This window comes from Trachemys scripta, chromosome 1 (assembly GCF_013100865.1).
Source record: "Trachemys scripta elegans isolate TJP31775 chromosome 1, CAS_Tse_1.0, whole genome shotgun sequence".
Lineage (NCBI taxonomy): Eukaryota > Metazoa > Chordata > Testudines > Emydidae > Trachemys > Trachemys scripta.
In genome coordinates, this window is record NC_048298.1 from 248,038,502 (window position 1) to 248,054,981 (window position 16,480).

Genomic DNA, 16,480 nt, shown 5'->3' on the forward strand with positions numbered 1-16,480 from the left:
ATACCATCTGGTCCTGGTGACTTATTACTGTTTAGTTTATCAGTTTGTTCCAAAACCTCCTCTAATCACACCTCAATCTGGCTCAGTTCCTCAGATTTGACACCCAAAAAGAATGGCTGTGGTTTGGGAATCTCCCTCACATCCTCAGCCGTGAAGACCAATGCAAAGAATTAATTTAGTTTCTCCGCAATGGCCTTATCATCCTTGAGTGCTCCTTTAGCATCTTGATCGTCCAGTGGCCTCACTGGGTTGTTTAGCAGGCTTCCTGCTTCTGATACACTTAAAAAAAAAAAAGATGTAATTTGTTGAGTGTTTGGCTAGCTGTTCTTCAGATTATTTTTTGGCCTTCCTAATTATATTTTTGCACTTCACTTGCCAGAGTTTATGCTCCTTTCTACTTTCCTCACTAGGATTTAACTTCCACTTTTTAAAGGATGCTTTTTTGCCTCTCACTGCTTCTTTTACTTTGTTGTTTAGCTATGGTGGCACTTTTTTGGTTCTCTTACTGTGTTTTTTAATTTGGCGTATACATTTAAATTGAGCCTCTGTTATGGTGTCTTTAAATTTTCCGTGAAGCTTGCAGGGATTTCACTTTTTGCGCTGTACCTTTTGATTTCTGTTTCACTAACTTCCTCGTTTTTGTGTAGTCCCCCTTTCTGAGATTAAATGCTACAGTGTTGGGCTGTTGTGGTGTTTTCCCTGCCACAGAGATGTTAAATTTAATTATATTATGGTCACTATTACCAAGCGGTCCAGCTACATTCACCTCTTGGACCAGATCCTGTGCTCCACTTAGGACTAAATCAAGAATTGCCTCTCCTCTTGTGGGTTCCAGGACTAGCAGCTCCAAGCAGCAGTCATTTAAGGTCTCAAGAAACTTTATCGCGGCATCCCATCCTGAGGTGACATGTACCCAGTCAATATGGGGATAGTTGAAATCCCCCATGATTACTGAGTCTTTAATTTTAATAGCCGCTCTAATCTCCCTGAGCACTTCACCATCACCATCCTGGTCAGGTGGTCGGTAATATATCGCTAGTGCTATATTCTTATTATTCGAGCATGGAATTACTATCCATAGAGATTCTAGGGTACAGTTTGGTTCATTTAAGATTTTAACTTCATTTGATTCTACATTTTCTTTTGCATATAGTGCCACTCCTCCACCAGCACAACCTGTTCTGTCCCTCCGATATACTTTGTACCCTGCTATTACTATGTCCCATTGATTATTCTCATTCCACCAAGTTTCTGTGATGCCCATTATATCAATATCCTAATTTAAGATGAGGCACTCTAGTTCACCCATCTTATTATTTAGACTTCTAGCATTGGTATATAAGCACTTTAAAAACTTGTCACTGTTTAGCTGTCTGCCATTACATGATGTAATTGAGTGGGATTTCTTTTCATGTGACTGTTTCTCATCAGATCCTATCTGTATTTTATCATCTTCCATTCTCTCCTCCTTATTAGGACATAGAGAATCTCCATTAATAGATCTGTCCCTAAGGGATGTCTCTGTCCAAACCATGTGCTTCTCCGCACCTGTCAGCTTTCCCCCAGCCTTTAGTTTAAAAGCTGCTCTATGACCTTTTTAATTTTAAGTGCCAGCAATCTTGGCACTTTGGTTTAGGTGGAGCCCATCCTTCCTGTATAGGCTCCCCCTTTCCCAAAAGTTTCCCCAGTTCCTAATAAATCTAAACCCCACCTCCCTACACCATCGTTTCATCCATCCATTGAGACCCTGCAGTTCTGCCTGTCTATCTGGCCCTGTGCGTGGAACTGGAAGCATCTCAGAGAATGCTACCATGGAGGTCCTGGACTTCACTCTCTTACCTAGCAGCCTAAATTTGGACTCCAGGGACCTCTCTCTTATCCTTTCCTATGTCATTGGTACCTACATGTACCACGACCACCGGCTCCTCCCCAGCACTACACATAAGTCTATCTAGATGTCTCGAGAGATCCACAACCTTTGTACCAGGCAGACAAGTCACCATGCGGTTCTCCTGGTCATCGCAAACCCAGCTATCTATGTTTCTAATGATTAAATCGCCCATTACTAATACCTGTCTCTTCCTAAAAAGCGACAAAGAGTCCTGTGGCACCTTATAGAATAACAGATGTATTGGAGCATAAGCTTTCGTGGGTGAATACCCGCGAAATTCACCCATGAAAGCTTGTGCTCCAATACGTCTGTTAGTCTATAAGGTGCCACAGGACTCTTTGTCACTTTTCACAGATCCAGACTAACACGGCTACCCCTCTGATACTTGTCTCTTCCTAATAACTGGAGTTCTCTCCCTGGGAGAGGTATCCTCAGTGCAAGAGGATACCACAACATCATCTGGAAGGAGGGTCCCAACTACGGGATCATTTCTCTCTGCTCCAGTTGGATGTTCTCCTTCCCTGAGACTTTCATCCTCCTCAACAGCACTTAGGCTGTTAGACTGGGGGTGAGACTGTTCTACTGTGTCTCGGAAAGTCTCATCTATGCACCTCTCCATCTCCCTTAGCTCCTCCAGCTCAGCTCTCCCAAGCCCGTACACGGTCTCTGAGGGCCAGGAGCTCCTTGCACCGAATGCACACATACGCCACCTGCCTCAGGCTGCACTGGGTGCAATAAACTGGATATCCCCCAATCTGTTGCTGGACTTCTGCCTGCATTATCTTTTTACTCCTGAAGCTCGTTCTTTGGTGCTGTTTTGTTTTTATCAGGAGGTGTTTTGGGCTTTAAGTTTAAAGAATGTTAAGTTTATCTAGCCCCCCTCCTCACGCTCCTCCCTGGAGAGCTCCCTCGCAAAACTCCCCTGTTAGCCACTCCTGTTCGCAAGCTAGTTCACTGCCTGCTCTGCCACCCAAATGAGCTAATTTCCTGCCTTTTAATTCCTCCAGCACATGGAACATTTCCTGCAGGTGTGGCAGGGCAGGGCTGGCTGAGCCCAAAATAATCCCTTGTTGCCAAGTGTGTGGTTTGCACACCCCATCACAGTGTCTAAATTTGGATTTAGGTGCCTAACTTTAGGTATCCAAGTTTGTATGTTTTGGCCAAAATAAGAGAACTGAACTCTTATTTCCACCTTTAACAGAGGAGGATTTCCTGCCTTTCATAGTGTTAACTTCTGCTCCCTTCTGCCTGTTCGGAGAACGGATTTGAAAAATACACTATCTTTAGAAGCATTTCAAGTGTGATCTAGGCCAGTGGTTCTCAAGGCCAGTCCGCCGCTTGTTCAGGGAAAGCCCCTGGCTGTCCGGACTGGTTTGTTTACCTGCTGTGTCTGCAGGTTCGGCCAATCGCGGCTCCCACTGGCCGTGGTTCGCCGCTCCAGGCCAATGGGGGCTGCGGGAAGTGGCGCGGGCCGAGGGATGTAATATCAGAATGGACTTACTTTCTTTTGAGGACCCTCCATTAACCCCCATTGGTGCTGTAGACCTTTTGAGTAGTCTAGTGTACTTCGTAATTCCTTTGGATTCATACATTAATAAATAACCACATGTTTTTATTGTGGAAATAGCAACAGAGGGTCCTGTAGCACCTTTGAGACTAACAGAAGTACTGGGAGCATAAGCTTTCGTGGGTAAGAACCTCACTTCTTCAGATGCAAGTAAGGGAAATCTCCAGAGGCAGGTATATATCAGTGTGGAGATAACGAGGTTAGTTCAATCAGGGAGGGTGAGGTGCTCTGCTAGCAGTTGAGGTGTGAACACCAAGGGAGGAGAAACTGTTTCTGTAGTTGGATAGCCATTCACAGTCTTTGTTTAATCCTGATCTGATGGTGTCAAATTTGCAAATGAACTGGAGCTCAGCAGTTTCTCTTTGGAGTCTGGTCCTGAAGTTTTTTTGCTGTAAGATGGCTACCTTTACATCTGCTATTGTGTGGCCAGGGAGGTTGAAGTGTTCTCCTACAGGTTTTTGTATATTGCCATTCCTGATATCTGACTTGTGTCCATTTATCCTCTTGCATAGTGACTGTCCAGTTTGGCCAATGTACATAGCAGAGGGGCATTGCTGGCATATGATGGCATATATAACATTGGTGGACGTGCAGGTGAATGAGCCGGTGATGTTGTAGCTGATCTGGTTAGGTCCAGTGATGGTGTTGCTGGTGTAGATATGTGGGCAGAGTTGGCATCGAGGTTTGTTGCATGGGCTGGTTCCTGAGTTAGAGTTGTTATGGTGCGGTGCATGGTTGCTGGTGAGAATATGCTTAAGGTTGGCAGGTTGTCTGTGGGCGAGGACTGGCCTGCCTCCCAAGGTCTGTGAAAATTGTGGAAATCTATTGTGGAAATCTTATTCTTCTGATATCCTTCCCCATCACCATTTCTGATGCCAACTGCCCTCTCTACTAGATGTAAGGGTTTATCTATATGAAAAGGTTGCACCAGTATATCTTGAATTGGCTTTTAAACTGATATAATTAAACCAATGCAAAAGGCCTGCATAGACACTCTTATTTTGGTGTAGGAGAAGCTTATTTCAGTTTCTGTTAAACTGTAACTGATCAAATTAAGCTAAACCAAAAATAAGCCACTTTTACTGAAATAATAGTGACCACAAAGCTTTTTGCACTGGTTTAACTATTTTTAACAGGTTAAAATTCACACCTTAAGTTGTACCTGTGCAATTTTATTGGAAAAACACAGCCATACATTGACTATCTTAGTCTGCCCATGCATAGTTTACACAATGAAGGACTGTGGTCTTAGATCATAAACTCCTTTGGGCAGGGACCTGTCATATTATGAATAAACACTGTAAAGTGTGTATAACATTCAAATTCTGCTTTGGTCATATGTGGAAATGTGTGTGGTTTCTTCGTGTCGGTCCTTTCTGGATGTTTTGTCCACAGCAAAAAACACCACAGAATTTGGTTCAATTGGCAGCTGCCACTCAGGGTGAGAGTCAGGACTGGAATAAGAGGAGTTTTTCTGGCTGTGACTAAGGTGCAGTGCCAGAGTTGTGTTAAGGGACGCTTGTACAGCACCTGCCTGCATTCTTTCTGGCACAAATTTGTGCTATTAGTGTTTCGCTTTCATGAGCACTCAATCCATCCATAAAACTAATAAAAAAGTGTCATGCCCTTTCTTATTAAAAGATATTTCCAGTGACTCATCTTCAAAAAAATGTCATGATTGCATTTCCTGCTATCTCACTCCTGCTTCAGCTCAAAAGATACCCTGTTGATGTGAAGCCACATAATAGCTTTATGTCCCATCAAGTTATCTCAACCAAAACCAGCTGCAACACTTACCTAATTAAACTCCAGTCTAAAATGTGTGCTCCTACATCCATCATTAATACTGTCGTTTGTATCAGCTGAAATCCTTCCTGCGGCTGGATGGTTCCTCTACATTGGTCTCTTAAGTAGAATTTTCAAATAATCTCCAAACTGCATCTAAAAAATAAAACAAGTTGCCTGCTGTTAGATGACAGTATTGCTGCTTTGGTGGGTTCAGATTAGCTGTTAATACTAATTGAGAGGCACATATTGCTTCTTCTAGAATACTAAATATATGTATATATATTCATTAAAGGAAGTAGGAATCTAAAAAGTTGGCTTCTATCTTCAACACTGGTCTTTCAAAATTGTGGCTTTTGGTTCTTTACATCTATATTATATTTTGCAGAGGCATTAAACCAAATCCCTTCTCTCTGAGTAACTTCACGCATGTTGGGGAGCTGTGATCTCTACAGAGATTTTACACATTCACACACTGTTAAAGGAGTCAGGGAAACCTCATGACCAACTCACATTTGCAGGTAAATCTCAGACACAAAAAGATATAGTTTGACCTTTCCTTAGTTCTAACTTTGTAAACTATAGACTTGATGAAGTCAAAGAGATCAAGCAGAATGAAACCACGTAGCTGTGATTCTCTTTTTATCTAACTTACTAACATTTTCACTGTCCTGTTTTCTGGGTGGGTTTTTGGTCCCCCTTTCTCCCATCTCCACCCCCTCCTCTGCCCTCTATCTGCCCAACCTTTTTAGGTTGAAAATGCAGATCCTGGTCCTTATTTTGAATTCACAGCAGATAATCCATCTAAATTACACATTGTAAAAAAAATGTGAATGTGACATTGTCACATTGTGTAACATCTTATTATAGCAAAATGTTAGAATGTACCAGGATCACATTGAACTAATTTGCTGTATGGAAGACAACAAATAAGCAATTCACAGAATATACTTTCCTCTGTATTGGTATGCCCCCTTTGCACCACTCTAATAGCATAAAAAGGCCTAAATTGGGCAAAGCAGCCCTCTGGGGAATGCAGGGGCAACATAGGGCCAATGTAGGCAGCTGTATGCTGCCCTCCTGCACAGCCCAGTGCATGAGGCATGTAGGATGCATGGCCTGGCAAGAGCAAACAGGCAGCGCCCTCAGCACTTTACACTACAACTGTTCTGGGTTGCATATGCAGCCAGGCCAGGCCATCAAAAATTGAAGTAGTACCTAGGGCTGCTCTACCTTACAGAGCTCCATGAGCAGCCCCACACAGGAATGCCTCTGCCTGTGCTCCAAGTCCTGTGCTATGCCTCCCCACAGTATCAATTCAAATAGCATAACCCTTTCTTTTAGGTAATTAGCAAGCACTATTGCGCACAGAGGCTCATATTCCCTTTTGTCCTTCTCTTAATTAAAATGTCTTTCTACTGTACTTTCTCTATTTGTCTGAGGATATAGGCACATTTTTGCATGTCAACAAACAGAAATAATTCCACAGTTATCCTTAGGAACCAAACACAAGTAATGGAATAAATCCCATGTCAGGGACTGTGGGTGACTCATTCTACAGAGAGCAAGAGTAAATCTGATATAATTTCTGAGGTCAGAGCACAGTAAATAACAGCGTATGCTGTTTTCCCATCTAATACCCCTATCTAGTATTGACTCATTTCTGCAAATGGGTTCATAACATGCCTTCCGAGAATGTTTAGAGATGAACGTCATAAATGGTGTAAGTGCTTTTCTGTTATTGAGGTGTTTATCTTTTACCATAGCATCTGGTCTCCTTGGCAACATAGGAATATGCCTGTAGTAAGTAACATTACTCTCCTTTAAAAGACCTTCACCTTTCTGAATAGCTCTGTCTCTGATGATGCTCAACATATACAAAAATAACAATAATGGCAAAGAGATTCCAAGATAAGAAAACTCTTTTTAAAAGTATATTTAAAAATGCAAAGGCATATTTTTCACACAATTGTTATACACAACCTCAACTCAAATCTCTGCTGTAAAATAAGCAAATGTTCGCCGTCTCATTCACATTTTGCCCATGCCTCTCGGGGCATTTGCCTCAGACCATGTGGTCTGATCCACTGAGGAACTACCCAGGGGGTTGCATCAGCCTGGGTTCACCACACTTCTGGGACCCTGATGAAAACCACTGTCCAATTTTAATATTAAAGCATTCAGGGTTATCTTAAAAATGGGATGAGACTTCAGATTTGGATTCCTCTCAGGAGGACTGGATTTCAATTTGCAAACACATCTGGAAGGTCTAAATTAATGCAAAATATTAAATTGATCTATTAAATTTTCAACAGAGAATGTAATTAGGACCTAAGAAGTTGCATACTATTTTTTCTTCTAGATAAAAATGTGTATTAAATATAAAATGATTGATATATTGTAGGGGAATTTCTTGATTCACATTTGCAGTTGCAGGAGAATTAATGAATCTTGGTTAAAATAATTTAGAACTAATTGATTGGAGAAAAATAGGGAAGAAAGGATGGTCTTGTGGGTGAGACAATAAACTAGGATTCAGGAGGTTTGGGATCAATTCCTGGCCATGCCACAGACTTCCTATGTGATTTTGGGCAGTTAATTTAACACTCAGTCTTGCTCCTTTTGAAGCCAATAGCAAAATTATTATTGTCTTCCATGGTGCAGGATCAGGGCATTAGTCACTATGAGTTCTGCTCAGCTGTATGTGCATGTTTACATGTGTTTGGGGTGGGAGGGAGATGACATTGAAAGCCAATTATGGCCCCTGATTCTGTGCTGCACCAGCCCAAGCATATAATGTAGCTTCTCATCCCAAACAATCTTTACAATCATGGGAAGCAGTACAGCATCACCATTCATTCCTGTCCATGGCTTGTTCCTCCATTAAGCCCAGCCCGGTCGTGTTCCTGCATAGATGTCCCACCATCGAGTCAGTTGTCAGCCTCTAGGTCTGACTGAATTTGGTTGAATTTGCATTATTTTCTTTGGCATCCCATCATCTGTTTGCCTTCTGCAATGTGCTCACTACTGTAATCTTTTTGATTGCAGCCAATCCCATGCACTGATTTCACGTCCTACTCTCCTTCTAACGTCTTCATTTATCTTAAAAATATTCCACTATACACCTGCCATCTTCTGGAGAACTCCTATATCTACTGCCTCAAGTCTTCTGGTGTCCGTTTAATTTAATGCAGCTGCTTCCAGACCACAGAATAACACTTTTAGTAGACTAGTTTGATAATTTTTCACTTTGTACCAAATGTAATGTTATTATCAGTCCATAAATTCATCAACTTCTGTGCAGCACTTGTAGCTAAAATACATCTCCTTTTAAACTCATCCGTGCTGGAACCATTGGCACTGATCAAGCCTCCAAGATACATATAAGATTTTCCTTGCTCTGCAACTTCACTGCTGCTGCATTTCAACACTTCTATCTATTGTCACTTTTCCAAGATATAATAAATGCCAAGAATTCAGAGTAGTTGTATATCCAAGTCGACTACACCAGTTTTCCAAGGTAATGAAGAGCATCATTATTAATTCAAACATTGGTGTCAGCTGTACAGTGTCATCTGCATCATAAACGAAAGTTTAACTCTAGATCACCCAATATCATGCCCTCCACCTCACCTACATTCTTACTGTCCAATTTAAGAATATGAGAAAAAGGTAATGATGATTCCATTCCCCCTTCTTCTTCTTCTTCTTTTATGCTGCTTTTTCTGGTGAGGGTCGTGGCGACAGCATGGAAAGTAGGGAGGACCAGACCTCCTTTTCCTCCTCAACAGGTTCCAGCTCCTCCTGGGGGATTCCCCAGCATTCCCAGGCCAGCCGGGAGATATAATCCCTCCAGCGTATCCTGGGTCGGCCTTGGGGTGTTCGCCCCATGGGACGTGCCTGGTATAGTTCCAATGGAAGCCTCCCAGTGGAGCATCCTTATCAGATGCCCGAACCACCTCAACTGGTGCTCTCGATCCAGAGGAGTAGCAGCTCTACTCCAAGGCCCTCCCATATAGCCGAGCTCCTCACCCTATCTCAAAGAGTAAGCCCAATCACCACGCTGACAAACCTCATTCCCACTGCTTTTACCCGCGATCTCATCCTTTCGGTCACTACTAGGGCCCTACCAAATTCACAATCCATTTTGCTCAATTTCACGGCCATAGGATTTTTAAAATTGTAAATTTCATGATTTCAGCTATTTAAATCTGAAATGTCATGGTGTTGTAATTGTAGGCGTCCTGACCCAAAAGAGTTTTGGGGGGGGTCACAAGGTTATTGTAGGGGGGTTATTGTAGGTGGCTGCTGACTGGGCCTTCAGTCAGCAGCCACCACTGTCTGGCCGCCCAGCTCTGAAGGCAGCGGTGCAGAAGTAAGGGTGGCAATACCGCAACCCCCCCTAAAATAACCTTGTGACCCTTCCTGCTCCTTCCTTTTGGGTCAGGGCCCCCAATTTTGTCTCCCCCGTGAAATCTGTATAATATAGAGTAAAAGCACACAAGACCAGATTTCACAGTCCATGACGCATTTTTCATGGCTCTGAATTTGGTAGGGCCCTACTCATTACCCACATTTTATGACCATAGGTGAGGATGGGATATAGAGTGACCTGTAAACAGAGAGCTTCCCCCTAGAACTCAGCTCCTGCTTCACCACCATGGATCAGTACAGATGCTGCACCAATCTGCTGGTTGATCTCATGCTCCTGCTTGCCATTACTCTTGAACAAGACCCCTAGATACGTGAACTCATCCACTAAGGGTAACTGCTCCCCCCTCACCTGGATAGAGCAGCCCACTTCTTCTGGGAGAGGACCATGACCTCTGATTTGGAGGTGCTGATTCTCATCCCAGTCGCTTCACACTCAGCAGCAAAACGTTTGAGTGAGCATTTGAGATCTCAGTCTGAAAAAGCAAGAAGGACAACAGTATCTGTAAACAGCAGAGATGCCACCTCCAAGTCCCCATACTGGATACACTCAACAGCTCGGCTTCACCTAGATATCCTGTCCATGAAAAAATCACAAACAGGAATAGGGACCAGACACTCTTGGCAGAGTTGGACACCCACCTTGACTGAACTGGACTTAATGCCAAGAATACAAACACAACTCTTTCTCTGAGAATAGAGAGACCAGATAGCATACAAAAGCAGCACAAGCACCTCATACTCGTGCACCACTTCCCACAAAACATTGTGGGGAACATGGTCATATTCCTTCTCCAGGTCTACAAAACAAAGGTAAACTGGATTAGCATACTCCTACGACTCCTCGAGTATCTGTGAGAGAGCAAAGAGCTGATCCGTTGTTCCACAGATGGGATGGAATCCACATTGTTCCTCCTGATTCTGAAGTTCAACTAATGGGTATAACCTCCTCTCCAGCTCCCTGGTATAGGCTTTGCCAGGGAGGCTGAGGAGTGTGATTTCCCCTATAGTTGGAACATACCCTCTGCTCTCCTTTCTTAAAGATTGGGACCACCACCCCAGTTTGCCAGTCCAGAGGAACTGCACCCACCTTCCACGCAACATTGAAGAGGCACATTAACCACGACACCCCAACATTGTCTAGTGATTTCAACATCTCCGGGCAAATCTCATCCACCCCTGCTGCCTTACCACTACAAAGGCACTTTATCGCCGTATCGACCTCAATATCAGAAATAGATCAAATCTCACCTGCCTCCTGGAAGGGGGCATGTCCATTGGGTTGAGGAGTTCCTCAGAGTGCTCCTTCCACCTCTCAACAATCTCCTCAGTCGAGGTCAGCATTTCACAACCCTTACTGTGTACAGCCTGAGCAACGTCCCGCTGACCCCTCCTAAGGTGACGAATGGTTTGCCAGAACACCTTTAAGGCAATCCGGTAGTCATTAACCATGGTCTCTCCAAACTCCTCCCATGCCTGGGCTTTCGCTTCAATGACCACCACAGCCCCCGCCCTCTTAGCCAGCCAGTACCTCTCAGCCATATCAGGAGTCCAGTTCAAGCATTGCTCAGAAGGCCTCCTTCTTTGACTTGACATCTTCCTTCACCACTGGAGTCCACCAGTGGGTCTTAGGGTTGCCACCATGACAGGCACCAACCACCTTCAGGCCACAGGTTTTCATGGGTGCCTCAATGATTGAGGCCCTGAACATGGTCCACTCAGACTCTATGTCCAAGACATCAGCCAGAATGCAGGAGAAATTCTTCTGGAGATGGGAATTAAAGTCTTTCTACACAAGGTCTCCACCAGATGTTCCCAGGCGACTTGCACTGATCGTTTGGGTCTCCCGTGTCTATCTGGCCGGCGGCCCTTGCGTTGGATGGAACTCACCACCAAGTGGTGATCATTTGCCAGTTCTGCCCCTCTTTTCACCCAAGTGTCCAGAACATATGGCCTTAGGTCCGATGAGACGACTATGAAGTTTATCATTGATCTTCGACATGTATGAGCAACCTTGTACTCGAATATGGTATTCGTTATGGACATGACTAGAACAGAAGTCCAAGAACAACTCGCCTCTCAGGTCCAGAACAGGGAAGCCATTCCTCCCAATCACTCCCCTCCAGGTATCTCCATCGTTCCTCATGTGAGCATTGAAGTCCCCTAGTAGAACTATAGCATCGGTAGGTGTCACTCTACTGAGCACCAATCCCACTGTCTCCAGAAATGCTGAGTACTCTGAACTGTCGTTAGGTGCATAGACACAAACAACAGTCAGGGTTTTCCTCTCTGATATCTGAAGTGTCATCGAGGTGAGCCTCTCATCAACCAAGACAAACTCCAACTGCGCAACACCCAGTCGGGGACTTGTGAGTATCCCCACACCGTCCCAAGGCCTCTCATGTGGGGCCACTCCTGAGTAGGAAAGAGACCACCCTCTATCGAGATGTTTGTTTTCAGAGCCAATGCTATGTGTGGAGGCGAGGCTAACTATATCTCGTTAGTACCCTTCCACCTATTCCTCTTCTGGCTCCTTCCCGCCAGTGAAGTGACGTTCCATGTCTCTAGAGCCAGTTCTATTGCAGAGGGCCAGTTCATCGTGGTCCATCCCTCCAGCTGCCATTTTGGCATCACACTCGACCCTCACTCTTTGCCTCATGGGTGGTGAGCCCACAAGACAGGTCCACATCACCTTTTCAGGCTGGGCCCAGCTGGGTTACATGGGTAGCCCAACCACCAGGCACTCGCCTGACACCACCCCCAGGGGTAGGTCCTGGTATCCCTAGGCCAGGCAAGGTTCACATGGTCATTTGGGGGCTTTCATGAGGGTCTTGAGGTGGATCATTTTTAGTCTGGAACCTCCCCCAAGACCTATTCGCCTAGGGTGACCCTATCAGGAACATAGCCTAGCCCTGGAGTTTGTCAAAACACGCAAACCCCTTCACCACAAGGTACCGACCCTCAGAGGGGCATTTTCCTTTATCATGCACCAAACTTTGACTTGAATCAGTTGTCTAATTTTCCACCAATTCTTACGGCACTACAGGAGTCTTCATACCTAACTTTTATAATTGCAATAGTCTTATCTCGAACTTCATGATGCTGGCAAACCAAGTGTCAGCTCTTGCCAAAGCTTTAGGCCTTAGCTGAGCACTGATAATTTCAATGCTGGAAATCAGTCCAGCTCACCTTTGTGTTAGTATGGTTGAGATGAGTATTGAATTTATAACAAGTATTTAGTGTTCAGATTTTAGGAAATGCTTGCAGGTTCCTACATGTTTTAATACTACTTATAATGTCTGTATCCCATGCTATAAAATAATACTTAAATGCTTATCTGTTCTGAACTACATAACTCACCAAACAAGAAAAAACTATACCTAGTGCAAAATGCTAAATCCCTATGAAAGGTATTACTACTTGCTCATCAGAAAGGACTATCAAAACTAAATGGGCCATTGTGGGACATCACAATACAGACTTTGCTAATTGCCCCGGCAAACCCAGGAAGAGGCTATGTGCAAAAGGGCTCCTCACATCAGCTTGAATTCTGCAAGAAGGAAATAAAGATAGGTGACAAGAATTTTTAATCTCTTTTGCTGTTTGGGCTCTCACAGGGCCAAAGCTACGAAATAGAAGCAGAGATCCCCAGGGTCAACTTGGATTAGCCCTGAAAGACATTCAGTGCTGACAGACTGCTACAACTCTGTGACCTTTTGGAGCCATAGGCTGTAACTCATTTGTCTATACATATATTTGCCTGCTATAACCTGTAAATAACTCTCTCATTTCTTTTTCCTAGTTAATAACTCTCGAGTTAGTTTACTATAGGATTGGCTACAAGCATTGTTTTTGGTGTGAAATCTGATGTACAAATTGACTTGGGGTAAGTGATTGGTCTTCTGGGACTGAAAGCAATCAGAATCTTCTGTGATCTTTGATGTATAGCAACCAACTATCACATAGTCCAGCTTGCCTGGGTGGTAAGATAGACTAGAATGCCCAAGGGGACTGTCAGTGACTCCATGTAAGACTGTTATAGTACTTCATGAGTTCACATTTGTTACTGGGTTGCTGAAATCTAATTATAGAACATACCACCAGTTTGGGGTGTCTGTCCTGCTTTTTGACAGTCTGCTCTGAGGTTGGCACTCATGGCTACTCCAGACAGCGTGGCAAACTTAATATGATTTTACTACTTTCCATAATGTTTTCCTCCAAACCAAATCAAATACCTCTGTGAAGTTGATGAAAACAGCAAACATCTTTAATTCCCTTTCTTGCTTTTTTCCCCCCCATCAGCTGTCAGAGCACGAATATCTGATCAATGCAACGTCAGCCTGGTCTGAAGCCACACTGTTCCTGATTTACTACTTCTTCTAAAACTAGTCTTAATCTGTTGACAGTTACTTTAATCATGATATTTCCCAGCACTGATAACAAGCTAATAAATCATCCAGTACCTCGTCTTGCTCCTATACCTTCTTATTTATTTTTCCTAATGTTTTTCTTGCGTTTGTCCATCAGCTTGTAGCAGCTCAGCTGTTGTATTATCTATTCCTCCAGCTTTCCTATTTTTTAACAGATTCATTCCTCTTTCTATTTCTGCTTCTGATGGTGGTTCAGTGCTGATATCCATTCTGCCTTGCAAGCTTCCCTATTCATCTAGCATGTCTAGAATGCTTATATCTGGATAAGCTATAGAGTTCTAATATATCATATAACATAATATATCGAATAGGAATTAACTAGGTGTATTCCTTCCAGGTTAAATTCAACTATGGCCATATGGGCTGTAGAATGCCCCCATTGCAATGGAATTGTAGGTTCTGCTATACATGGGGTGTACAGCTGTGGAGCTGACACTCAGGGGAAGCCTATAGTCCATTCTACCATGAAGTTTGGCTGATCCTGCAAAGACTTAAACATGTAAGTAACTTTACTCATGTGAATACTCCTGTTGAAATCAGGATAAGATTAGGCCCTAAATCAACTATGTATAAACTATGATAGAGGAGAGTTTGAGGATGGGACAGGAGAGGAGGAGCAGCCTGTGGTCTGTAGCTGGTGTAGATCCAATTGCCAAAATTCACTCAGAGGGGTGCAACGGGTTTGTGGCTACTGTTCCAAATGAGAGACTGAAGAATGCACAACAACTGCCTCACACATCATTTGTGAGCTGGGAGTTAGATTTGCAACCCCTGCATAGTATCAGAGGGGTAGCCGTGTTAGTCTGAATCTGTAAAAAGCAACAGAGGGTCCTGTGGCACCTTTGAGACTAACAGCAATATTGGGAGCATAAGCTTTCGTGGGTAAGAACCTCACTTCTTCAGATGCAAGACCATCTTTCTTACCCACGAAAGCTTATGCTCCCAATACTTCTGTTAGTCTCAAAGGTGCCACATAACCCCTGCATAGATTCCTACATAAAGCTTATTTATTCAGGCTTGGTGCAAAAGGGCTGTCAGAGTTCCCTCCGCACTCTGAACTCTGGGGTACAGATGTGGGGACCCACATAAAAGACCCCCTAAGCTTATAAGTACCAGCTTAGGTTAAAAACTTCCCCAAGGCACAAATTCTTTCCTTGTTCTTGGACGGTATTGCTGCCACCACCAAGTGATTTGAACAAAGATTCAGGAAAAGGACCACTTGGTGTCCCTATTTCCCCAAAATATCCCCCCAAACCCCTTCACCCCCTTTCCTGGGGAGGCTTGAGAATAATATACCAACCAATAGGTTAACAAAGTGAGCACAGACCAAATCCTTTGGTTTTTAGGACACTAAAAATCAATCGGGTTCTTAAAAGAAGAACTTGATTATAAAGAAAAAAGTAAAAGACTCACACCTCCAAAATCAGGATGGAAGGTAACTTTACAAGGTAATAAAAGATTTAGAACACAGAGGACTCCCCTCTTGACTCAACTTCAGTTACAAAAAACAGGAATAAAATTACCTCTTAGCATAGGGAAAATTCACAAGCTAAAACAAAAGATACTCTAACGCATTTCCTTGCCTTTACTCACAATTTCTGTAATTTCATTTCAGGTATCTTTTTAGGAGCTGGTTTACCTGCTTGGTCTCTCTCTCTGTCCTGAGAGGGAACAACAAAGAGAGCACAAACAAAACCTCCCCCCCACACAGATTTGAAAGTATCTTCTTTCCCCATTGGTCCTTCTGGTCAGGTGCCAACTAGGTTAATTGAACTGATTAACCCCGTACAGGTAAGTGATTCTGTACCTCTGGCCAGGAGGGATTTTATGTTACTGCATACATAAAGGTTGTTACGCTTCCCTTTATATTTATGACAAGGGCACTGAAATTCACCTTTAGGGTTTGTTAGCTATAGGCTCAGAGAAGAGACAGATGTGTTTTACATCATTCTCAATAAGAAATACTAACTTAACTTACTGGCTAGCTAACACTTATTGTTCATGAAGGCTAGTTATTTTTGTCTTCATATTATATATTTATTGCTGTGTAATGTGCAGTTAACATTCCAGGTATATTTTCTGTACATTGTATTTAAAGAAACCTACATACAGATATTCCAATAGGTAAACCATATGTATTGTGTTGTCTCATTTTTAACGGCTGGTGTTAAACAGAATCAATATCATTAGCATCCTACCAAATTAACATCTGTGAAAAACATGTCACAGACCCTGAAATCACAACTTCCCCGTGAAGTCTAGCTATTGGATGGGATAGGGAGGGACAGGGCTGTGGGCTCCAGCCACTTGTCCCAACGGGGCTAGGGAGGGACGGGACTTCCTCTTCCCCCAAATGGCCGCTCTCGGGTAGGGTTG